The sequence below is a fragment of the Eleutherodactylus coqui genome, chromosome 11 (assembly GCF_035609145.1).
Source record: "Eleutherodactylus coqui strain aEleCoq1 chromosome 11, aEleCoq1.hap1, whole genome shotgun sequence".
Taxonomy (NCBI): Eukaryota; Metazoa; Chordata; class Amphibia; order Anura; family Eleutherodactylidae; genus Eleutherodactylus; species Eleutherodactylus coqui.
Window position 1 is genome coordinate 53,286,320 of NC_089847.1, and position 22,600 is coordinate 53,308,919.

Consider the following 22,600-nt stretch of genomic DNA (forward strand, 5'->3'; position numbering starts at 1 on the left):
GAATTTTGCCCATTTACACATACGCAGATGTTCTGCCAAAAGAAAAATAGCTTCCACAGATGATATCTTGAGTCATCTAACTGCAAAGTCCAGCTAAAGAAATCTCAAGTCTGACAAATCAGACTTTTTCTCTTTCCCCAAAGGTAAAGCTGCAGTGATTCCTGGGGACAAAGCGCTGTTTGGAGGTGAAATGCAGAAAAACATAACCTGGTGTTGTAAATAGTACATAGGCAAGAGGATAGCAAAGTGGCATGCTTCTTAGCATTTAGCAGGAAGCACTTCTTCTTGAGATGGACTTTGTCAAAGATGGCGACAGTCTTGGGAAATAGCTTCGTAGAAAACGAGAAAAGCACTCCCCGTCGGGGAATCGAACCCCGGTCTCCCGCGTGACAGGCGGGGATACTCACCACTATACTAACGAGGAAGAAGCTGATGAAAACATGGCAGTATTCGGGCAGACCCATTTACTCTTGGGACCGATAGAATTTTGCCCATTTACACATACGCAGATGTTCTGCCAAAAGAAAAATAGCTTCCACAGATGATATCTTGAGTCATCTAACTGCAAAGTCCAGCTAAAGAAATCTCAAGTCTGACAAATCAGACTTTTTCTCTTTCCCCAAAGGTAAAGCTGCAGTGATTCCTGGGGACAAAGCGCTGTTTGGAGGTGAAATGCAGAAAAACATAACCTGGTGTTGTAAATAGTACATAGGCAAGAGGATAGCAAAGAGGCATGCTTCTTAGCATTTAGCAGGAAGCACTTCTTCTTGAGATGGACTTTGTCAAAGATGGCGACAGTCTTGGGAAATAGCTTCGTAGAAAACGAGAAAAGCACTCCCCGTCGGGGAATCGAACCCCGGTCTCCCGCGTGACAGGCGGGGATACTCACCACTATACTAACGAGGAAGAAGCTGATGAAAACATGGCAGTATTCGGGCAGACCCATTTACTCTTGGGACCGATAGAATTTTGCCCATTTACACATACGCAGATGTTCTGCCAAAAGAAAAATAGCTTCCACAGATGATATCTTGAGTCATCTAACTGCAAAGTCCAGCTAAAGAAATCTCAAGTCTGACAAATCAGACTTTTTCTCTTTCCCCAAAGGTAAAGCTGCAGTGATTCCTGGGGACAAAGCGCTGTTTGGAGGTGAAATGCAGAAAAACATAACCTGGTGTTGTAAATAGTACATAGGCAAGAGGATAGCAAAGTGGCATGCTTCTTAGCATTTAGCAGGAAGCACTTCTTCTTGAGATGGACTTTGTCAAAGATGGCGACAGTCTTGGGAAATAGCTTCGTAGAAAATGAGAAAAGCACTCCCCGTCGGGGAATCGAACCCCGGTCTCCCGCGTGACAGGCGGGGATACTCACCACTATACTAACGAGGAAGAAGCTGATGAAAGCATGGCAGTATTCGGGCGGACCCATTTACTCTTGGGACCGATAGAATTTTGCCCATTTACACATACGCAGATGTTCTGCCAAAAGAAAAATAGCTTCCACAGATGATATCTTGAGTCATCTAACTGCAAAGTCCAGCTAAAGAAATCTCAAGTCTGACAAATCAGACTTTTTCTCTTTCCCGAAAGGTAAAGCTGCAGTGATTCCTGGGGACAAAGCGCTGTTTGGAGGTGAAATGCAGAAAAACATAACCTGGTGTTGTAAATAGTACATAGGCAAAAGGATAGCAAAGTGGCATGCTTCTTAGCATTTAGCAGGAAGCACTTCTTCTTGAGATGGACTTTGTCAAAGATGGCGACAGTCTTGGGAAATAGCTTCGTAGAAAACGAGAAAAGCACTCCCCGTCGGGGAATCGAACCCCGGTCTCCCGCGTGACAGGCGGGGATACTCACCACTATACTAACGAGGAAGAAGCTGATGAAAGCATGGCAGTATTCGGGCGGACCCATTTACTCTTGGGACCGATAGAATTTTGCCCATTTACACATACGCAGATGTTCTGCCAAAAGAAAAATAGCTTCCACAGATGATATCTTGAGTCATCTAACTGCAAAGTCCAGCTAAAGAAATCTCAAGTCTGACAAATCAGACTTTTTCTCTTTCCCGAAAGGTAAAGCTGCAGTGATTCCTGGGGACAAAGCGCTGTTTGGAGGTGAAATGCAGAAAAACATAACCTGGTGTTGTAAATAGTACATAGGCAAAAGGATAGCAAAGTGGCATGCTTCTTAGCATTTAGCAGGAAGCACTTCTTCTTGAGATGGACTTTGTCAAAGATGGCGACAGTCTTGGGAAATAGCTTCGTAGAAAACGAGAAAAGCACTCCCCGTCGGGGAATCGAACCCCGGTCTCCCGCGTGACAGGCGGGGATACTCACCACTATACTAACAAGGAAGAAGCTGATGAAAGCATGGCAGTATTCGGGCAGACCCATAAACTCTTGGGACCGATAGAATTTTGCCCATTTACACATACGCAGATGTTCTGCCAAAAGAAAAATAGCTTCCACAGATGATATCTTGAGTCATCTAACTGCAAAGTCCAGCTAAAGAAATCTCAAGTCTGACAAATCAGACTTTTTCTCTTTCCCCAAAGGTAAAGCTGCAGTGATTCCTGGGGACAAAGCGCTGTTTGGAGGTGGAATGCAGAAAAACATAACCTGGTGTTGTAAACAGTACATAGGCAAGAGGATAGCAAAGTGGCATGCTTCTTAGCATTTAGCAGGAAGCACTTCTTCTTGAGATGGACTTTGCCAAAGATGGCGACAGTCTTGGGAAATAGCTTCGTAGAAAACGAGAAAAGCACTCCCCGTCGGGGAATCGAACCCCGGTCTCCCGCGTGACAGGCGGGGATACTCACCACTATACTAACAAGGAAGAAGCTGATGAAAGCATGGCAGTATTCGGGCAGACCCATTTACTCTTGGGACCGATAGAATTTTGCCCATTTACACATACGCAGATGTTCTGCCAAAAGAAAAATAGCTTCCACAGATGATATCTTGAGTCATCTAACTGCAAAGTCCAGCTAAAGAAATCTCAAGTCTGACAAATCAGACTTTTTCTCTTTCCCGAAAGGTAAAGCTGCAGTGATTCCTGGGGACAAAGCGCTGTTTGGAGGTGAAATGCAGAAAAACATAACCTGGTGTTGTAAATAGTACATAGGCAAAAGGATAGCAAAGTGGCATGCTTCTTAGCATTTAGCAGGAAGCACTTCTTCTTGAGATGGACTTTGTCAAAGATGGCGACAGTCTTGGGAAATAGCTTCGTAGAAAACGAGAAAAGCACTCCCCGTCGGGGAATCGAACCCCGGTCTCCCGCGTGACAGGCGGGGATACTCACCACTATACTAACAAGGAAGAAGCTGATGAAAGCATGGCAGTATTCGGGCAGACCCATAAACTCTTGGGACCGATAGAATTTTGCCCATTTACACATACGCAGATGTTCTGCCAAAAGAAAAATAGCTTCCACAGATGATATCTTGAGTCATCTAACTGCAAAGTCCAGCTAAAGAAATCTCAAGTCTGACAAATCAGACTTTTTCTCTTTCCCCAAAGGTAAAGCTGCAGTGATTCCTGGGGACAAAGCGCTGTTTGGAGGTGGAATGCAGAAAAACATAACCTGGTGTTGTAAACAGTACATAGGCAAGAGGATAGCAAAGTGGCATGCTTCTTAGCATTTAGCAGGAAGCACTTCTTCTTGAGATGGACTTTGCCAAAGATGGCGACAGTCTTGGGAAATAGCTTCGTAGAAAACGAGAAAAGCACTCCCCGTCGGGGAATCGAACCCCGGTCTCCCGCGTGACAGGCGGGGATACTCACCACTATACTAACAAGGAAGAAGCTGATGAAAGCATGGCAGTATTCGGGCAGACCCATTTACTCTTGGGACCGATAGAATTTTGCCCATTTACACATACGCAGATGTTCTGCCAAAAGAAAAATAGCTTCCACAGATGATATCTTGAGTCATCTAACTGCAAAGTCCAGCTAAAGAAATCTCAAGTCTGACAAATCAGACTTTTTCTCTTTCCCCAAAGGTAAAGCTGCAGTGATTCCTGGGGACAAAGCGCTGTTTGGAGGTGAAATGCAGAAAAACATAACCTGGTGTTGTAAATAGTACATAGGCAAGAGGATAGCAAAGAGGCATGCTTCTTAGCATTTAGCAGGAAGCACTTCTTCTTGAGATGGACTTTGTCAAAGATGGCGACAGTCTTGGGAAATAGCTTCGTAGAAAACGAGAAAAGCACTCCCCGTCGGGGAATCGAACCCCGGTCTCCCGCGTGACAGGCGGGGATACTCACCACTATACTAACAAGGAAGAAGCTGATGAAAGCATGGCAGTATTCGGGCAGACCCATTTACTCTTGGGACCGATAGAATTTTGCCCATTTACACATACGCAGATGTTCTGCCAAAAGAAAAATAGCTTCCACAGATGATATCTTGAGTCATCTAACTGCAAAGTCCAGCTAAAGAAATCTCAAGTCTGACAAATCAGACTTTTTCTCTTTCCCCAAAGGTAAAGCTGCAGTGATTCCTGGGGACAAAGCGCTGTTTGGAGGTGAAATGCAGAAAAACATAACCTGGTGTTGTAAATAGTACATAGGCAAGAGAATAGCAAAGTGGCATGCTTCTTAGCATTTAGCAGGAAGCACTTCTTCTTGAGATGGACTTTGCCAAAGATAGCGACAGTCTTGGGAAATAGCTTCGTAGAAAACGAGAAAAGCACTCCCCGTCGGGGAATCGAACCCCGGTCTCCCGCGTGACAGGCGGGGATACTCACCACTATACTAACGAGGAAGAAGCTGATGAAAGCATGGCAGTATTCGGGCGGACCCATTTACTCTTGGGACCGATAGAATTTTGCCCATTTACACATACGCAGATGTTCTGCCAAAAGAAAAATAGCTTCCACAGATGATATCTTGAGTCATCTAACTGCAAAGTCCAGCTAAAGAAATCTCAAGTCTGACAAATCAGACTTTTTCTCTTTCCCCAAAGGTAAAGCTGCAGTGATTCCTGGGGACAAAGCACTGTTTGGAGGTGAAATGCAGAAAAACATAACCTGGTGTTGTAAACAGTACATAGGCAAGAGGATAGCAAAGTGGCATGCTTCTTAGCATTTAGCAGGAAGCACTTCTTCTTGAGATGGACTTTGCCAAAGATGGCGACAGTCTTGGGAAATAGCTTCGTAGAAAACGAGAAAAGCACTCCCCGTCGGGGAATCGAACCCCGGTCTCCCGCGTGACAGGCGGGGATACTCACCACTATACTAACGAGGAAGAAGCTGATGAAAGAATGGCAGTATTTGGGCAGACCCAATTACTCTTGGGACCGATAGAATTTTGCCCATTTACACATACGCAGATGTTCTGCCAAAAGAAAAATAGCTTCCACAGATGATATCTTGAGTCATCTAACTGCAAAGTCCAGCTAAAGAAATCTCAAGTCTGTCAAATCAGACTTTTTCCTTTTCCCCAAAGGTAAAGCTGCAGTGATTCCTGGGGACAAAGCGTTGTTTGGAGGTGAAATGCAGAAAAACATAACCTGGTGTTGTAAATAGTACATAGGCAAGAGGATAGCAAAGTGGCATGCTTCTTAGCATTTAGCAGGAAGCACTTCTTCTTGAGATGGACTTTGCCAAAGATGGCGACAGTCTTGGGAAATAGCTTCGTAGAAAACGAGAAAAGCACTCCCCGTCGGGGAATCGAACCCCGGTCTCCCGCGTGACAGGCGGGGATACTCACCACTATACTAACGAGGAAGAAGGTGATGAAAGAATGGCAGTATTCGGGCAGACCCATTTACTCTTGGGACCGATAGAATTTTGCCCATTTACACATACGCAGATGTTCTGCCAAAAGAAAAATAGCTTCCACAGATGATATCTTGAGTCATCTAACTGCAAAGTCCAGCTAAAGAAATCTCAAGTCTGACAAATCAGACTTTTTCTCTTTCCCCAAAGGTAAAGCTGCAGTGATTCCTGGGACAAAGCGCTGTTTGGAGGTGAAATGCAGAAAAACATAACCTGGTGTTGTAAATAGTACATAGGCAAGAGAATAGCAAAGTGGCATGCTTCTTAGCATTTAGCAGGAAGCACTTCTTCTTGAGATGGACTTTGCCAAAGATGGCGACAGTCTTGGGAAATAGCTTTGTAGAAAACGAGAAAAGCACTCCCCGTCGGGGAATCGAACCCCGGTCTCCCGCGTGACAGGCGGGGATACTCACCACTATACTAACGAGGAAGAAGCTGATGAAAGCATGGCAGTATTCGGGCAGACCCATTTACTCTTGGGACCGATAGAATTTTGCCCATTTACACATACGCAGATGTTCTGCCAAAAGAAAAATAGCTTCCACAGATGATATCTTGAGTCATCTAACTGCAAAGTCCAGCTAAAGAAATCTCAAGTCTGACAAATCAGACTTTTTCCTTTTCCCCAAAGGTAAAGCTGCAGTGATTCCTGGGGACAAAGCGCTGTTTGGAGGTGAAATGCAGAAAAACATAACCTGGTGTTGTAAATAGTACATAGGCAAGAGGATAGCAAAGTGGCATGCTTCTTAGCATTTAGCAGGAAGCACTTCTTCTTGAGATGGACTTTGCCAAAGATGGCGACAGTCTTGGGAAATAGCTTCGTAGAAAACGAGAAAAGCACTCCCCGTCGGGGAATCGAACCCCGGTCTCCCGCGTGACAGGCGGGGATACTCACCACTATACTAACGAGGAAGAAGGTGATGAAAGAATGGCAGTATTCGGGCAGACCCATTTACTCTTGGGACCGATAGAATTTTGCCCATTTACACATACGCAGATGTTCTGCCAAAAGAAAAATAGCTTCCACAGATGATATCTTGAGTCATCTAACTGCAAAGTCCAGCTAAAGAAATCTCAAGTCTGACAAATCAGACTTTTTCCTTTTCCCCAAAGGTAAAGCTGCAGTGATTCCTGGGGACAAAGCACTGTTTGGAGGTGAAATGCAGAAAAACATAACCTGGTGTTGTAAATAGTACATAGGCAAGAGGATAGCAAAGTGGCATGCTTCTTAGCATTTAGCAGGAAGCACTTCTTCTTGAGATGGACTTTGCCAAAGATGGCGACAGTCTTGGGAAATAGCTTCGTAGAAAACGAGAAAAGCACTCCCCGTCGGGGAATCGAACCCCGGTCTCCCGCGTGACAGGCGGGGATACTCACCACTATACTAACGAGTAAGAAGCTGATGAAAGCATGGCAGTATTCGGGTAGACCCATTTACTCTTGGGACCGATAGAATTTTGCCCATTTACACATACGCAGATGTTCTGCCAAAAGAAAAATAGCTTCCACAGATGATATCTTGAGTCATCTAACTGCAAAGTCCAGCTAAAGAAATCTCAAGTCTGACAAATCAGACTTTTTCTCTTTCCCCAAAGGTAAAGCTGCAGTGATTCCTGGGGACAAAGCGCTGTTTGGAGGTGAAATGCAGAAAAACATAACCTGGTGTTGTAAACAGTACATAGGCAAGAGGATAGCAAAGTGGCATGCTTCTTAGCATTTAGCAGGAAGCACTTCTTCTTGAGATGGACTTTGCCAAAGATGGCGACAGTCTTGGGAAATAGCTTTGTAGAAAACGAGAAAAGCACTCCCCGTCGGGGAATCGAACCCCGGTCTCCCGCGTGACAGGCGGGGATACTCACCACTATACTAACGAGGAAGAAGGTGATGAAAGAATGGCAGTATTTGGGCAGACACATTTACTCTTGGGACCGATAGAATTTTGCCCACTTACACATACGCAGATGTTCTGCCAAAAGAAAAATAGCTTCCACAGATGATATCTTGAGTCATCTAACTGCAAAGTCCAGCTAAAGAAATCTCAAGTCTGACAAATCAGACTTTTTCCTTTTCCCCAAAGGTAAAGCTGCAGTGATTCCTGGGGACAAAGCGCTGTTTGGAGGTGAAATGCAGAAAAACATAACCTGGTGTTGTAAATAGTACATAGGCAAGAGGATAGCAAAGTGGCATGCTTCTTAGCATTTAGCAGGAAGCACTTCTTCTTGAGATGGACTTTGCCAAAGATGGCGACAGTCTTGGGAAATAGCTTCGTAGAAAACGAGAAAAGCACTCCCCGTCGGGGAATCGAACCCCGGTCTCCCGCGTGACAGGCGGGGATACTCACCACTATACTAACAAGGAAGAAGGTGATGAAAGAATGGCAGTATTCGGGCAGACCTCTTGGGACCGATAGAATTTTGCCCATTTACACATACGCAGATGTTCTGCCAAAAGAAAAATAGCTTCCACAGATGATATCTTGAGTCATCTAACTGCAAAGTCCAGCTAAAGAAATCTCAAGTCTGACAAATCAGACTTTTTCCTTTTCCCCAAAGGTAAAGCTGCAGTGATTCCTGGGGACAAAGCGCTGTTTGGAGGTGAAATGCAGAAAAACATAACCTGGTGTTGTAAACAGTACATAGGCAAGAGGATAGCAAAGTGGCATGCTTCTTAGCATTTAGCAGGAAGCACTTCTTCTTGAGATGGACTTTGCCAAAGATGGCGACAGTCTTGGGAAATAGCTTTGTAGAAAACGAGAAAAGCACTCCCCGTCGGGGAATCGAACCCCGGTCTCCCGCGTGACAGGCGGGGATACTCACCACTATACTAACGAGGAAGAAGGTGATGAAAGAATGGCAGTATTCGGGCAGACACATTTACTCTTGGGACCGATAGAATTTTGCCCACTTACACATACGCAGATGTTCTGCCAAAAGAAAAATAGCTTCCACAGATGATATCTTGAGTCATCTAACTGCAAAGTCCAGCTAAAGAAATCTCAAGTCTGACAAATCAGACTTTTTCCTTTTCCCCAAAGGTAAAGCTGCAGTGATTCCTGGGGACAAAGCGCTGTTTGGAGGTGAAATGCAGAAAAACATAACCTGGTGTTGTAAATAGTACATAGGCAAGAGGATAGCAAAGTGGCATGCTTCTTAGCATTTAGCAGGAAGCACTTCTTCTTGAGATGGACTTTGCCAAAGATGGCGACAGTCTTGGGAAATAGCTTCGTAGAAAACGAGAAAAGCACTCCCCGTCGGGGAATTAAACCCCGGTCTCCCGCGTGACAGGCGGGGATACTCACCACTATACTAACGAGGAAGAAGGTGATGAAAGAATGGCAGTATTCGGGCAGACCCATTTACTCTTGGGACCGATAGAATTTTGCCCATTTACACATACGCAGATGTTCTGCCAAAAGAAAAATAGCTTCCACAGATGATATCTTGAGTCATCTAACTGCAAAGTCCAGCTAAAGAAATCTCAAGTCTGACAAATCAGACTTTTTCTCTTTCCCCAAAGGTAAAGCTGCAGTGATTCCTGGGACAAAGCGCTGTTTGGAGGTGAAATGCAGAAAAACATAACCTGGTGTTGTAAACAGTACATAGGCAAGAGGATAGCAAAGTGGCATGCTTCTTAGCATTTAGCAGGAAGCACTTCTTCTTGAGATGGACTTTGCCAAAGATGGCGACAGTCTTGGGAAATAGCTTTGTAGAAAACGAGAAAAGCACTCCCCGTCGGGGAATCGAACCCCGGTCTCCCGCGTGACAGGCGGGGATACTCACCACTATACTAACGAGGAAGAAGGTGATGAAAGAATGGCAGTATTCGGGCAGACCTCTTGGGACCGATAGAATTTTGCCCATTTACACATACGCAGATGTTCTGCCAAAAGAAAAATAGCTTCCACAGATGATATCTTGAGTCATCTAACTGCAAAGTCCAGCTAAAGAAATCTCAAGTCTGACAAATCAGACTTTTTCCTTTTCCCCAAAGGTAAAGCTGCAGTGATTCCTGGGGACAAAGCGCTGTTTGGAGGTGAAATGCAGAAAAACATAACCTGGTGTTGTAAACAGTACATAGGCAAGAGGATAGCAAAGTGGCATGCTTCTTAGCATTTAGCAGGAAGCACTTCTTCTTGAGATGGACTTTGCCAAAGATGGCGACAGTCTTGGGAAATAGCTTTGTAGAAAACGAGAAAAGCACTCCCCGTCGGGGAATCGAACCCCGGTCTCCCGCGTGACAGGCGGGGATACTCACCACTATACTAACGAGGAAGAAGGTGATGAAAGAATGGCAGTATTCGGGCAGACACATTTACTCTTGGGACCGATAGAATTTTGCCCACTTACACATACGCAGATGTTCTGCCAAAAGAAAAATAGCTTCCACAGATGATATCTTGAGTCATCTAACTGCAAAGTCCAGCTAAAGAAATCTCAAGTCTGACAAATCAGACTTTTTCCTTTTCCCCAAAGGTAAAGCTGCAGTGATTCCTGGGGACAAAGCGCTGTTTGGAGGTGAAATGCAGAAAAACATAACCTGGTGTTGTAAACAGTACATAGGCAAGAGGATAGCAAAGTGGCATGCTTCTTAGCATTTAGCAGGAAGCACTTCTTCTTGAGATGGACTTTGCCAAAGATGGCGACAGTCTTGGGAAATAGCTTCGTAGAAAACGAGAAAAGCACTCCCCGTCGGGGAATCGAACCCCGGTCTCCCGCGTGACAGGCGGGGATACTCACCACTATACTAACGAGGAAGAAGGTGATGAAAGAATGGCAGTATTCGGGCAGACCCATTTACTCTTGGGACCGATAGAATTTTGCCCATTTACACATACGCAGATGTTCTGCCAAAAGAAAAATAGCTTCCACAGATGATATCTTGAGTCATCTAACTGCAAAGTCCAGCTAAAGAAATCTCAAGTCTGACAAATCAGACTTTTTCCTTTTCCCCAAAGGTAAAGCTGCAGTGATTCCTGGGGACAAAGCACTGTTTGGAGGTGAAATGCAGAAAAACATAACCTGGTGTTGTAAATAGTACATAGGCAAGAGGATAGCAAAGTGGCATGCTTCTTAGCATTTAGCAGGAAGCACTTCTTCTTGAGATGGACTTTGCCAAAGATGGCGACAGTCTTGGGAAATAGCTTCGTAGAAAACGAGAAAAGCACTCCCCGTCGGGGAATCGAACCCCGGTCTCCCGCGTGACAGGCGGGGATACTCACCACTATACTAACGAAGAAGAAGCTGATGAAAGCATGGCAGTATTCGGGTAGACCCATTTACTCTTGGGACCGATAGAATTTTGCCCATTTACACATACGCAGATGTTCTGCCAAAAGAAAAATAGCTTCCACAGATGATATCTTGAGTCATCTAACTGCAAAGTCCAGCTAAAGAAATCTCAAGTCTGACAAATCAGACTTTTTCTCTTTCCCCAAAGGTAAAGCTGCAGTGATTCCTGGGGACAAAGCGCTGTTTGGAGGTGAAATGCAGAAAAACATAACCTGGTGTTGTAAACAGTACATAGGCAAGAGGATAGCAAAGTGGCATGCTTCTTAGCATTTAGCAGGAAGCACTTCTTCTTGAGATGGACTTTGCCAAAGATGGCGACAGTCTTGGGAAATAGCTTCGTAGAAAACGAGAAAAGCACTCCCCGTCGGGGAATTAAACCCCGGTCTCCCGCGTGACAGGCGGGGATACTCACCACTATACTAACGAGGAAGAAGGTGATGAAAGAATGGCAGTATTCGGGCAGACCCATTTACTCTTGGGACCGATAGAATTTTGCCCATTTACACATACGCAGATGTTCTGCCAAAAGAAAAATAGCTTCCACAGATGATATCTTGAGTCATCTAACTGCAAAGTCCAGCTAAAGAAATCTCAAGTCTGACAAATCAGACTTTTTCCTTTTCCCCAAAGGTAAAGCTGCAGTGATTCCTGGGGACAAAGCGCTGTTTGGAGGTGAAATGCAGAAAAACATAACCTGGTGTTGTAAATAGTACATAGGCAAGAGGATAGCAAAGAGGCATGCTTCTTAGCATTTAGCAGGAAGCACTTCTTCTTGAGATGGACTTTGTCAAAGATGGCGACAGTCTTGGGAAATAGCTTCGTAGAAAACGAGAAAAGCACTCCCCGTCGGGGAATCGAACCCCAGTCTCCCGCGTGACAGGCGGGGATACTCACCACTATACTAACGAGGAAGAAGCTGATGAAAACATGGCAGTATTCGGGCAGACCCATTTACTCTTGGGACCGATAGAATTTTGCCCATTTACACATACGCAGATGTTCTGCCAAAAGAAAAATAGCTTCCACAGATGATATCTTGAGTCATCTAACTGCAAAGTCCAGCTAAAGAAATCTCAAGTCTGACAAATCAGACTTTTTCTCTTTCCCCAAAGGTAAAGCTGCAGTGATTCCTGGGGACAAAGCGCTGTTTGGAGGTGAAATGCAGAAAAACATAACCTGGTGTTGTAAATAGTACATAGGCAAGAGGATAGCAAAGTGGCATGCTTCTTAGCATTTAGCAGGAAGCACTTCTTCTTGAGATGGACTTTGTCAAAGATGGCGACAGTCTTGGGAAATAGCTTCGTAGAAAATGAGAAAAGCACTCCCCGTCGGGGAATCGAACCCCGGTCTCCCGCGTGACAGGCGGGGATACTCACCACTATACTAACGAGGAAGAAGCTGATGAAAGCATGGCAGTATTCGGGCGGACCCATTTACTCTTGGGACCGATAGAATTTTGCCCATTTACACATACGCAGATGTTCTGCCAAAAGAAAAATAGCTTCCACAGATGATATCTTGAGTCATCTAACTGCAAAGTCCAGCTAAAGAAATCTCAAGTCTGACAAATCAGACTTTTTCTCTTTCCCGAAAGGTAAAGCTGCAGTGATTCCTGGGGACAAAGCGCTGTTTGGAGGTGAAATGCAGAAAAACATAACCTGGTGTTGTAAATAGTACATAGGCAAGAGGATAGCAAAGTGGCATGCTTCTTAGCATTTAGCAGGAAGCACTTCTTCTTGAGATGGACTTTGTCAAAGATGGCGACAGTCTTGGGAAATAGCTTCGTAGAAAACGAGAAAAGCACTCCCCGTCGGGGAATCGAACCCCGGTCTCCCGCGTGACAGGCGGGGATACTCACCACTATACTAACAAGGAAGAAGCTGATGAAAGCATGGCAGTATTCGGGCAGACCCATAAACTCTTGGGACCGATAGAATTTTGCCCATTTACACATACGCAGATGTTCTGCCAAAAGAAAAATAGCTTCCACAGATGATATCTTGAGTCATCTAACTGCAAAGTCCAGCTAAAGAAATCTCAAGTCTGACAAATCAGACTTTTTCTCTTTCCCCAAAGGTAAAGCTGCAGTGATTCCTGGGGACAAAGCGCTGTTTGGAGGTGAAATGCAGAAAAACATAACCTGGTGTTGTAAACAGTACATAGGCAAGAGGATAGCAAAGTGGCATGCTTCTTAGCATTTAGCAGGAAGCACTTCTTCTTGAGATGGACTTTGCCAAAGATGGCGACAGTCTTGGGAAATAGCTTCGTAGAAAACGAGAAAAGCACTCCCCGTCGGGGAATCGAACCCCGGTCTCCCGCGTGACAGGCGGGGATACTCACCACTATACTAACAAGGAAGAAGCTGATGAAAGCATGGCAGTATTCGGGCAGACCCATTTACTCTTGGGACCGATAGAATTTTGCCCATTTACACATACGCAGATGTTCTGCCAAAAGAAAAATAGCTTCCACAGATGATATCTTGAGTCATCTAACTGCAAAGTCCAGCTAAAGAAATCTCAAGTCTGACAAATCAGACTTTTTCTCTTTCCCCAAAGGTAAAGCTGCAGTGATTCCTGGGGACAAAGCGCTGTTTGGAGGTGAAATGCAGAAAAACATAACCTGGTGTTGTAAACAGTACATAGGCAAGAGGATAGCAAAGTGGCATGCTTCTTAGCATTTAGCAGGAAGCACTTCTTCTTGAGATGGACTTTGCCAAAGATGGCGACAGTCTTGGGAAATAGCTTCGTAGAAAACGAGAAAAGCACTCCCCGTCGGGGAATCGAGCCCCGGTCTCCCGCGTGACAGGCGGGGATACTCACCACTATACTAACAAGGAAGAAGCTGATGAAAGCATGGCAGTATTCGGGCAGACCCATAAACTCTTGGGACCGATAGAATTTTGCCCATTTACACATACGCAGATGTTCTGCCAAAAGAAAAATAGCTTCCACAGATGATATCTTGAGTCATCTAACTGCAAAGTCCAGCTAAAGAAATCTCAAGTCTGACAAATCAGACTTTTTCTCTTTCCCCAAAGGTAAAGCTGCAGTGATTCCTGGGGACAAAGCGCTGTTTGGAGGTGAAATGCAGAAAAACATAACCTGGTGTTGTAAACAGTACATAGGCAAGAGGATAGCAAAGTGGCATGCTTCTTAGCATTTAGCAGGAAGCACTTCTTCTTGAGATGGACTTTGCCAAAGATGGCGACAGTCTTGGGAAATAGCTTTGTAGAAAACGAGAAAAGCACTCCCCGTCGGGGAATCGAACCCCGGTCTCCCGCGTGACAGGCGGGGATACTCACCACTATACTAACGAGGAAGAAGGTGATGAAAGAATGGCAGTATTTGGGCAGACACATTTACTCTTGGGACCGATAGAATTTTGCCCACTTACACATACGCAGATGTTCTGCCAAAAGAAAAATAGCTTCCACAGATGATATCTTGAGTCATCTAACTGCAAAGTCCAGCTAAAGAAATCTCAAGTCTGACAAATCAGACTTTTTCCTTTTCCCCAAAGGTAAAGCTGCAGTGATTCCTGGGGACAAAGCGCTGTTTGGAGGTGAAATGCAGAAAAACATAACCTGGTGTTGTAAATAGTACATAGGCAAGAGGATAGCAAAGTGGCATGCTTCTTAGCATTTAGCAGGAAGCACTTCTTCTTGAGATGGACTTTGCCAAAGATGGCGACAGTCTTGGGAAATAGCTTCGTAGAAAACGAGAAAAGCACTCCCCGTCGGGGAATCGAACCCCGGTCTCCCGCGTGACAGGCGGGGATACTCACCACTATACTAACGAGGAAGAAGGTGATGAAAGAATGGCAGTATTCGGGCAGACCTCTTGGGACCGATAGAATTTTGCCCATTTACACATACGCAGATGTTCTGCCAAAAGAAAAATAGCTTCCACAGATGATATCTTGAGTCATCTAACTGCAAAGTCCAGCTAAAGAAATCTCAAGTCTGACAAATCAGACTTTTTCCTTTTCCCCAAAGGTAAAGCTGCAGTGATTCCTGGGGACAAAGCGCTGTTTGGAGGTGAAATGCAGAAAAACATAACCTGGTGTTGTAAACAGTACATAGGCAAGAGGATAGCAAAGTGGCATGCTTCTTAGCATTTAGCAGGAAGCACTTCTTCTTGAGATGGACTTTGCCAAAGATGGCGACAGTCTTGGGAAATAGCTTCGTAGAAAACGAGAAAAGCACTCCCCGTCGGGGAATCGAACCCCGGTCTCCCGCGTGACAGGCGGGGATACTCACCACTATACTAACGAGGAAGAAGGTGATGAAAGAATGGCAGTATTCGGGCAGACCCATTTACTCTTGGGACCGATAGAATTTTGCCCATTTACACATACGCAGATGTTCTGCCAAAAGAAAAATAGCTTCCACAGATGATATCTTGAGTCATCTAACTGCAAAGTCCAGCTAAAGAAATCTCAAGTCTGACAAATCAGACTTTTTCCTTTTCCCCAAAGGTAAAGCTGCAGTGATTCCTGGGGACAAAGCACTGTTTGGAGGTGAAATGCAGAAAAACATAACCTGGTGTTGTAAATAGTACATAGGCAAGAGGATAGCAAAGTGGCATGCTTCTTAGCATTTAGCAGGAAGCACTTCTTCTTGAGATGGACTTTGCCAAAGATGGCGACAGTCTTGGGAAATAGCTTCGTAGAAAACGAGAAAAGCACTCCCCGTCGGGGAATCGAACCCCGGTCTCCCGCGTGACAGGCGGGGATACTCACCACTATACTAACGAAGAAGAAGCTGATGAAAGCATGGCAGTATTCGGGTAGACCCATTTACTCTTGGGACCGATAGAATTTTGCCCATTTACACATACGCAGATGTTCTGCCAAAAGAAAAATAGCTTCCACAGATGATATCTTGAGTCATCTAACTGCAAAGTCCAGCTAAAGAAATCTCAAGTCTGACAAATCAGACTTTTTCTCTTTCCCCAAAGGTAAAGCTGCAGTGATTCCTGGGGACAAAGCGCTGTTTGGAGGTGAAATGCAGAAAAACATAACCTGGTGTTGTAAACAGTACATAGGCAAGAGGATAGCAAAGTGGCATGCTTCTTAGCATTTAGCAGGAAGCACTTCTTCTTGAGATGGACTTTGCCAAAGATGGCGACAGTCTTGGGAAATAGCTTCGTAGAAAACGAGAAAAGCACTCCCCGTCGGGGAATTAAACCCCGGTCTCCCGCGTGACAGGCGGGGATACTCACCACTATACTAACGAGGAAGAAGGTGATGAAAGAATGGCAGTATTCGGGCAGACCCATTTACTCTTGGGACCGATAGAATTTTGCCCATTTACACATACGCAGATGTTCTGCCAAAAGAAAAATAGCTTCCACAGATGATATCTTGAGTCATCTAACTGCAAAGTCCAGCTAAAGAAATCTCAAGTCTGACAAATCAGACTTTTTCTCTTTCCCCAAAGGTAAAGCTGCAGTGATTCCTGGGACAAAGCGCTGTTTGGAGGTGAAATGCAGAAAAACATAACCTGGTGTTGTAAACAGTACATAGGCAAGAGGATAGCAAAGTGGCATGCTTCTTAGCATTTAGCAGGAAGCACTTCTTCTTGAGATGGACTTTGCCAAAGATGGCGACAGTCTTGGGAAATAGCTTTGTAGAAAACGAGAAAAGCACTCCCCGTCGGGGAATCGAACCCCGGTCTCCCGCGTGACAGGCGGGGATACTCACCACTATACTAACGAGGAAGAAGGTGATGAAAGAATGGCAGTATTCGGGCAGACACATTTACTCTTGGGACCGATAGAATTTTGCCCACTTACACATACGCAGATGTTCTGCCAAAAGAAAAATAGCTTCCACAGATGATATCTTGAGTCATCTAACTGCAAAGTCCAGCTAAAGAAATCTCAAGTCTGACAAATCAGACTTTTTCCTTTTCCCCAAAGGTAAAGCTGCAGTGATTCCTGGGGACAAAGCGCTGTTTGGAGGTGAAATGCAGAAAAACATAACCTGGTGTTGTAAATAGTACATAGGCAAGAGGATAGCAAAGAGGCATGCTTCTTAGCATTTAGCAGGAAGCACTTCTTCTTGAGATGGACTTTGTCAAAGATGGCGACAGTCTTGGGAAATAGCTTCGTAGAAAACGAGAAATGCACTCCCCGTCGGGGAATCGAACCCCAGTCTCCCGCGTGACAGGCGGGGATACTCACCACTATACTAACGAGGAAGAAGCTGATGAAAACATGGCAGTATTCGGGCAGACCCATTTACTCTTGGGACCGATAGAATTTTGCCCATTTACACATACGCAGATGTTCTGCCAAAAGAAAAATAGCTTCCACAGATGATATCTTGAGTCATCTAACTGCAAAGTCCAGCTAAAGAAATCTCAAGTCTGACAAATCAGACTTTTTCTCTTTCCCCAAAGGTAAAGCTGCAGTGATTCCTGGGGACAAAGCGCTGTTTGGAGGTGAAATGCAGAAAAACATAACCTGGTGTTGTAAATAGTACATAGGCAAGAGGATAGCAAAGTGGCATGCTTCTTAGCATTTAGCAGGAAGCACTTCTTCTTGAGATGGACTTTGTCAAAGATGGCGACAGTCTTGGGAAATAGCTTCGTAGAAAATGAGAAAAGCACTCCCCGTCGGGGAATCGAACCCCGGTCTCCCGCGTGACAGGCGGGGATACTCACCACTATACTAACGAGGAAGAAGCTGATGAAAGCATGGCAGTATTCGGGCGGACCCATTTACTCTTGGGACCGATAGAATTTTGCCCATTTACACATACGCAGATGTTCTGCCAAAAGAAAAATAGCTTCCACAGATGATATCTTGAGTCATCTAACTGCAAAGTCCAGCTAAAGAAATCTCAAGTCTGACAAATCAGACTTTTTCTCTTTCCCGAAAGGTAAAGCTGCAGTGATTCCTGGGGACAAAGCGCTGTTTGGAGGTGAAATGCAGAAAAACATAACCTGGTGTTGTAAATAGTACATAGGCAAAAGGATAGCAAAGTGGCATGCTTCTTAGCATTTAGCAGGAAGCACTTCTTCTTGAGATGGACTTTGTCAAAGATGGCGACAGTCTTGGGAAATAGCTTCGTAGAAAACGAGAAAAGCACTCCCCGTCGGGGAATCGAACCCCGGTCTCCCGCGTGACAGGCGGGGATACTCACCACTATACTAACAAGGAAGAAGCTGATGAAAGCTTGGCAGTATTCGGGCAGACCCATAAACTCTTGGGACCGATAGAATTTTGCCCATTTACACATACGCAGATGTTCTGCCAAAAGAAAAATAGCTTCCACAGATGATATCTTGAGTCATCTAACTGCAAAGTCCAGCTAAAGAAATCTCAAGTCTGACAAATCAGACTTTTTCTCTTTCCCCAAAGGTAAAGCTGCAGTGATTCCTGGGGACAAAGCGCTGTTTGGAGGTGAAATGCAGAAAAACATAACCTGGTGTTGTAAACAGTACATAGGCAAGAGGATAGCAAAGTGGCATGCTTCTTAGCATTTAGCAGGAAGCACTTCTTCTTGAGATGGACTTTGCCAAAGATGGCGACAGTCTTGGGAAATAGCTTAGTAGAAAACGAGAAAAGCACTCCCCGTCGGGGAATCGAACCCCGGTCTCCCGCGTGACAGGCGGGGATACTCACCACTATACTAACAAGGAAGAAGCTGATGAAAGCATGGCAGTATTCGGGCAGACCCATTTACTCTTGGGACCGATAGAATTTTGCCCATTTACACATACGCAGATGTTCTGCCAAAAGAAAAATAGCTTCCACAGATGATATCTTGAGTCATCTAACTGCAAAGTCCAGCTAAAGAAATCTCAAGTCTGACAAATCAGACTTTTTCTCTTTCCCCAAAGGTAAAGCTGCAGTGATTCCTGGGGACAAAGCGCTGTTTGGAGGTGAAATGCAGAAAAACATAACCTGGTGTTGTAAATAGTACATAGGCAAGAGGATAGCAAAGAGGCATGCTTCTTAGCATTTAGCAGGAAGCACTTCTTCTTGAGATGGACTTTGTCAAAGATGGCGACAGTCTTGGGAAATAGCTTCGTAGAAAACGAGAAAAGCACTCCCCGTCGGGGAATCGAACCCCGGTCTCCCGCGTGACAGGCGGGGATACTCACCACTATACTAACAAGGAAGAAGCTGATGAAAGCATGGCAGTATTCGGGCAGACCCATTTACTCTTGGGACCGATAGAATTTTGCCCATTTACACATACGCAGATGTTCTGCCAAAAGAAAAATAGCTTCCACAGATGATATCTTGAGTCATCTAACTGCAAAGTCCAGCTAAAGAAATCTCAAGTCTGACAAATCAGACTTTTTCTCTTTCCCCAAAGGTAAAGCTGCAGTGATTCCTGTGGACAAAGCGCTGTTTGGAGGTGAAATGCAGAAAAACATAACCTGGTGTTGTAAATAGTACATAGGCAAGAGAATAGCAAAGTGGCATGCTTCTTAGCATTTAGCAGGAAGCACTTCTTCTTGAGATGGACTTTGTCAAAGATGGCGACAGTCTTGGGAAATAGCTTCGTAGAAAACGAGAAAAGCACTCCCCGTCGGGGAATCGAACCCCGGTCTCCCGCGTGACAGGCGGGGATACTCACCACTATACTAACGAGGAAGAAGCTGATGAAAGCATGGCAGTATTCGGGCGGACCCATTTACTCTTGGGACCGATAGAATTTTGCCCATTTACACATACGCAGATGTTCTGCCAAAAGAAAAATAGCTTCCACAGATGATATCTTGAGTCATCTAACTGCAAAGTCCAGCTAAAGAAATCTCAAGTCTGACAAATCAGACTTTTTCTCTTTCCCCAAAGGTAAAGCTGCAGTGATTCCTGGGGACAAAGCGCTGTTTGGAGGTGAAATGCAGAAAAACATAACCTGGTGTTGTAAACAGTACATAGGCAAGAGGATAGCAAAGTGGCATGCTTCTTAGCATTTAGCAGGAAGCACTTCTTCTTGAGATGGACTTTGCCAAAGATGGCGACAGTCTTGGGAAATAGCTTCGTAGAAAACGAGAAAAGCACTCCCCGTCGGGGAATCGAACCCCGGTCTCCCGCGTGACAGGCGGGGATACTCACCACTATACTAACGAGGAAGAAGCTGATGAAAGCATGGCAGTATTCGGGCAGACCCATTTACTCTTGGGACCGATAGAATTTTGCCCATTTACACATACGCAGATGTTCTGCCAAAAGAAAAATAGCTTCCACAGATGATATCTTGAGTCATCTAACTGCAAAGTCCAGCTAAAGAAATCTCAAGTCTGACAAATCAGACTTTTTCTCTTTCCCCAAAGGTAAAGCTGCAGTGATTCCTGGGGACAAAGCGCTGTTTGGAGGTGAAATGCAGAAAAACATAACCTGGTGTTGTAAATAGTACATAGGCAAGAGGATAGCAAAGAGGCATGCTTCTTAGCATTTAGCAGGAAGCACTTCTTCTTGAGATGGACTTTGTCAAAGATGGCGACAGTCTTGGGAAATAGCTTCGTAGAAAACGAGAAAAGCACTCCCCGTCGGGGAATCGAACCCCGGTCTCCCGCGTGACAGGCGGGGATACTCACCACTATACTAACAAGGAAGAAGCTGATGAAAGCATGGCAGTATTCGGGCAGACCCATTTACTCTTGGGACCGATAGAATTTTGCCCATTTACACATACGCAGATGTTCTGTCAAAAGAAAAATAGCTTCCACAGATGATATCTTGAGTCATCTAACTGCAAAGTCCAGCTAAAGAAATCTCAAGTCTGACAAATCAGACTTTTTCTCTTTCCCCAAAGGTAAAGCTGCAGTGATTCCTGGGGACAAAGCGCTGTTTGGAGGTGAAATGCAGAAAAACATAACCTGGTGTTGTAAATAGTACATAGGCAAGAGAATAGCAAAGTGGCATGCTTCTTAGCATTTAGCAGGAAGCACTTCTTCTTGAGATGGACTTTGTCAAAGATGGCGACAGTCTTGGGAAATAGCTTCGTAGAAAACGAGAAAAGCACTCCCCGTCGGGGAATCGAACCCCGGTCTCCCGCGTGACAGGCGGGGATACTCACCACTATACTAACGAGGAAGAAGCTGATGAAAGCATGGCAGTATTCGGGCGGACCCATTTACTCTTGGGACCGATAGAATTTTGCCCATTTACACATACGCAGATGTTCTGCCAAAAGAAAAATAGCTTCCACAGATGATATCTTGAGTCATCTAACTGCAAAGTCCAGCTAAAGAAATCTCAAGTCTGACAAATCAGACTTTTTCTCTTTCCCCAAAGGTAAAGCTGCAGTGATTCCTGGGGACAAAGCGCTGTTTGGAGGTGAAATGCAGAAAAACATAACCTGGTGTTGTAAACAGTACATAGGCAAGAGGATAGCAAAGTGGCATGCTTCTTAGCATTTAGCAGGAAGCACTTCTTCTTGAGATGGACTTTGCCAAAGATGGCGACAGTCTTGGGAAATAGCTTCGTAGAAAACGAGAAAAGCACTCCCCGTCGGGGAATCGAACCCCGGTCTCCCGCGTGACAGGCGGGGATACTCACCACTATACTAACGAGGAAGAAGCTGATGAAAGCATGGCAGTATTCGGGCAGACCCATTTACTCTTGGGACCGATAGAATTTTGCCCATTTACACATACGCAGATGTTCTGCCAAAAGAAAAATAGCTTCCACAGATGATATCTTGAGTCATCTAACTGCAAAGTCCAGCTAAAGAAATCTCAAGTCTGACAAATCAGACTTTTTCTCTTTCCCCAAAGGTAAAGCTGCAGTGATTCCTGGGGACAAAGCGCTGTTTGGAGGTGAAATGCAGAAAAACATAACCTGGTGTTGTAAACAGTACATAGGCAAGAGGATAGCAAAGTGGCATGCTTCTTAGCATTTAGCAGGAAGCACTTCTTCTTGAGATGGACTTTGCCAAAGATGGCGACAGTCTTGGGAAATAGCTTCGTAGAAAACGAGAAAAGCACTCCCCGTCGGGGAATCGAACCCCGGTCTCCCGCGTGACAGGCGGGGATACTCACCACTATACTAACGAGGAAGAAGCTGATGAAAGCATGGCAGTATTCGGGCAGACCCATTTACTCTTGGGACCGATAGAATTTTGCCCATTTACACATACGCAGATGTTCTGCCAAAAGAAAAATAGCTTCCACAGATGATATCTTGAGTCATCTAACTGCAAAGTCCAGCTAAAGAAATCTCAAGTCTGACAAATCAGACTTTTTCCTTTTCCCCAAAGGTAAAGCTGCAGTGATTCCTGGGGACAAAGCGCTGTTTGGAGGTGAAATGCAGAAAAACATAACCTGGTGTTGTAAATAGTACATAGGCAAGAGGATAGCAAAGTGGCATGCTTCTTAGCATTTAGCAGGAAGCACTTCTTCTTGAGATGGACTTTGCCAAAGATGGCGACAGTCTTGGGAAATAGCTTCGTAGAAAACGAGAAAAGCACTCCCCGTCGGGGAATCGAACCCCGGTCTCCCGCGTGACAGGCGGGGATACTCACCACTATACTAACGAGGAAGAAGGTGATGAAAGAATGGCAGTATTC

General features: G+C 44.9%; 26 non-coding genes across 26 annotated transcripts; all 26 read right to left on the reverse strand.

The window, feature by feature from the left end:
• Nucleotides 1-352: 352 nt before the first annotated feature.
• TRNAD-GUC (transfer RNA aspartic acid (anticodon GUC)) lies at nt 353-424 on the reverse strand. The gene has a single exon. It is a non-coding gene; the product is annotated as a tRNA-Asp (tRNA).
• A 410-nt stretch (nt 425-834) lies between these two features.
• On the reverse strand, nt 835-906 carry TRNAD-GUC (transfer RNA aspartic acid (anticodon GUC)). The gene has a single exon. It is a non-coding gene; the product is annotated as a tRNA-Asp (tRNA).
• A 410-nt stretch (nt 907-1,316) lies between these two features.
• Nucleotides 1,317-1,388, reverse strand: TRNAD-GUC (transfer RNA aspartic acid (anticodon GUC)). Its single transcript has one exon. It is a non-coding gene; the product is annotated as a tRNA-Asp (tRNA).
• A 410-nt stretch (nt 1,389-1,798) lies between these two features.
• On the reverse strand, nt 1,799-1,870 carry TRNAD-GUC (transfer RNA aspartic acid (anticodon GUC)). The gene has a single exon. It is a non-coding gene; the product is annotated as a tRNA-Asp (tRNA).
• Nucleotides 1,871-4,690: 2,820 nt separating this feature from the next.
• Nucleotides 4,691-4,762, reverse strand: TRNAD-GUC (transfer RNA aspartic acid (anticodon GUC)). The gene has a single exon. It is a non-coding gene; the product is annotated as a tRNA-Asp (tRNA).
• A 410-nt stretch (nt 4,763-5,172) lies between these two features.
• On the reverse strand, nt 5,173-5,244 carry TRNAD-GUC (transfer RNA aspartic acid (anticodon GUC)). The gene has a single exon. It is a non-coding gene; the product is annotated as a tRNA-Asp (tRNA).
• A 410-nt stretch (nt 5,245-5,654) lies between these two features.
• Nucleotides 5,655-5,726, reverse strand: TRNAD-GUC (transfer RNA aspartic acid (anticodon GUC)). The gene has a single exon. It is a non-coding gene; the product is annotated as a tRNA-Asp (tRNA).
• Nucleotides 5,727-6,135: 409 nt separating this feature from the next.
• Nucleotides 6,136-6,207, reverse strand: TRNAD-GUC (transfer RNA aspartic acid (anticodon GUC)). Its single transcript has one exon. It is a non-coding gene; the product is annotated as a tRNA-Asp (tRNA).
• Nucleotides 6,208-6,617: 410 nt separating this feature from the next.
• On the reverse strand, nt 6,618-6,689 carry TRNAD-GUC (transfer RNA aspartic acid (anticodon GUC)). Its single transcript has one exon. It is a non-coding gene; the product is annotated as a tRNA-Asp (tRNA).
• Nucleotides 6,690-7,581: 892 nt separating this feature from the next.
• On the reverse strand, nt 7,582-7,653 carry TRNAD-GUC (transfer RNA aspartic acid (anticodon GUC)). The gene has a single exon. It is a non-coding gene; the product is annotated as a tRNA-Asp (tRNA).
• Nucleotides 7,654-8,538: 885 nt separating this feature from the next.
• Nucleotides 8,539-8,610, reverse strand: TRNAD-GUC (transfer RNA aspartic acid (anticodon GUC)). The gene has a single exon. It is a non-coding gene; the product is annotated as a tRNA-Asp (tRNA).
• An 891-nt stretch (nt 8,611-9,501) lies between these two features.
• TRNAD-GUC (transfer RNA aspartic acid (anticodon GUC)) lies at nt 9,502-9,573 on the reverse strand. Its single transcript has one exon. It is a non-coding gene; the product is annotated as a tRNA-Asp (tRNA).
• A 403-nt stretch (nt 9,574-9,976) lies between these two features.
• TRNAD-GUC (transfer RNA aspartic acid (anticodon GUC)) lies at nt 9,977-10,048 on the reverse strand. The gene has a single exon. It is a non-coding gene; the product is annotated as a tRNA-Asp (tRNA).
• Nucleotides 10,049-10,458: 410 nt separating this feature from the next.
• TRNAD-GUC (transfer RNA aspartic acid (anticodon GUC)) lies at nt 10,459-10,530 on the reverse strand. Its single transcript has one exon. It is a non-coding gene; the product is annotated as a tRNA-Asp (tRNA).
• Nucleotides 10,531-12,386: 1,856 nt separating this feature from the next.
• On the reverse strand, nt 12,387-12,458 carry TRNAD-GUC (transfer RNA aspartic acid (anticodon GUC)). The gene has a single exon. It is a non-coding gene; the product is annotated as a tRNA-Asp (tRNA).
• Nucleotides 12,459-14,314: 1,856 nt separating this feature from the next.
• TRNAD-GUC (transfer RNA aspartic acid (anticodon GUC)) lies at nt 14,315-14,386 on the reverse strand. Its single transcript has one exon. It is a non-coding gene; the product is annotated as a tRNA-Asp (tRNA).
• A 410-nt stretch (nt 14,387-14,796) lies between these two features.
• Nucleotides 14,797-14,868, reverse strand: TRNAD-GUC (transfer RNA aspartic acid (anticodon GUC)). Its single transcript has one exon. It is a non-coding gene; the product is annotated as a tRNA-Asp (tRNA).
• Nucleotides 14,869-15,271: 403 nt separating this feature from the next.
• On the reverse strand, nt 15,272-15,343 carry TRNAD-GUC (transfer RNA aspartic acid (anticodon GUC)). The gene has a single exon. It is a non-coding gene; the product is annotated as a tRNA-Asp (tRNA).
• Nucleotides 15,344-16,716: 1,373 nt separating this feature from the next.
• On the reverse strand, nt 16,717-16,788 carry TRNAD-GUC (transfer RNA aspartic acid (anticodon GUC)). The gene has a single exon. It is a non-coding gene; the product is annotated as a tRNA-Asp (tRNA).
• An 892-nt stretch (nt 16,789-17,680) lies between these two features.
• On the reverse strand, nt 17,681-17,752 carry TRNAD-GUC (transfer RNA aspartic acid (anticodon GUC)). Its single transcript has one exon. It is a non-coding gene; the product is annotated as a tRNA-Asp (tRNA).
• A 1,856-nt stretch (nt 17,753-19,608) lies between these two features.
• Nucleotides 19,609-19,680, reverse strand: TRNAD-GUC (transfer RNA aspartic acid (anticodon GUC)). Its single transcript has one exon. It is a non-coding gene; the product is annotated as a tRNA-Asp (tRNA).
• Nucleotides 19,681-20,090: 410 nt separating this feature from the next.
• TRNAD-GUC (transfer RNA aspartic acid (anticodon GUC)) lies at nt 20,091-20,162 on the reverse strand. Its single transcript has one exon. It is a non-coding gene; the product is annotated as a tRNA-Asp (tRNA).
• Nucleotides 20,163-21,054: 892 nt separating this feature from the next.
• Nucleotides 21,055-21,126, reverse strand: TRNAD-GUC (transfer RNA aspartic acid (anticodon GUC)). Its single transcript has one exon. It is a non-coding gene; the product is annotated as a tRNA-Asp (tRNA).
• Nucleotides 21,127-21,536: 410 nt separating this feature from the next.
• Nucleotides 21,537-21,608, reverse strand: TRNAD-GUC (transfer RNA aspartic acid (anticodon GUC)). Its single transcript has one exon. It is a non-coding gene; the product is annotated as a tRNA-Asp (tRNA).
• Nucleotides 21,609-22,018: 410 nt separating this feature from the next.
• TRNAD-GUC (transfer RNA aspartic acid (anticodon GUC)) lies at nt 22,019-22,090 on the reverse strand. The gene has a single exon. It is a non-coding gene; the product is annotated as a tRNA-Asp (tRNA).
• Nucleotides 22,091-22,500: 410 nt separating this feature from the next.
• Nucleotides 22,501-22,572, reverse strand: TRNAD-GUC (transfer RNA aspartic acid (anticodon GUC)). Its single transcript has one exon. It is a non-coding gene; the product is annotated as a tRNA-Asp (tRNA).
• Between the last annotated feature and the right edge of the window lie 28 nt (nt 22,573-22,600).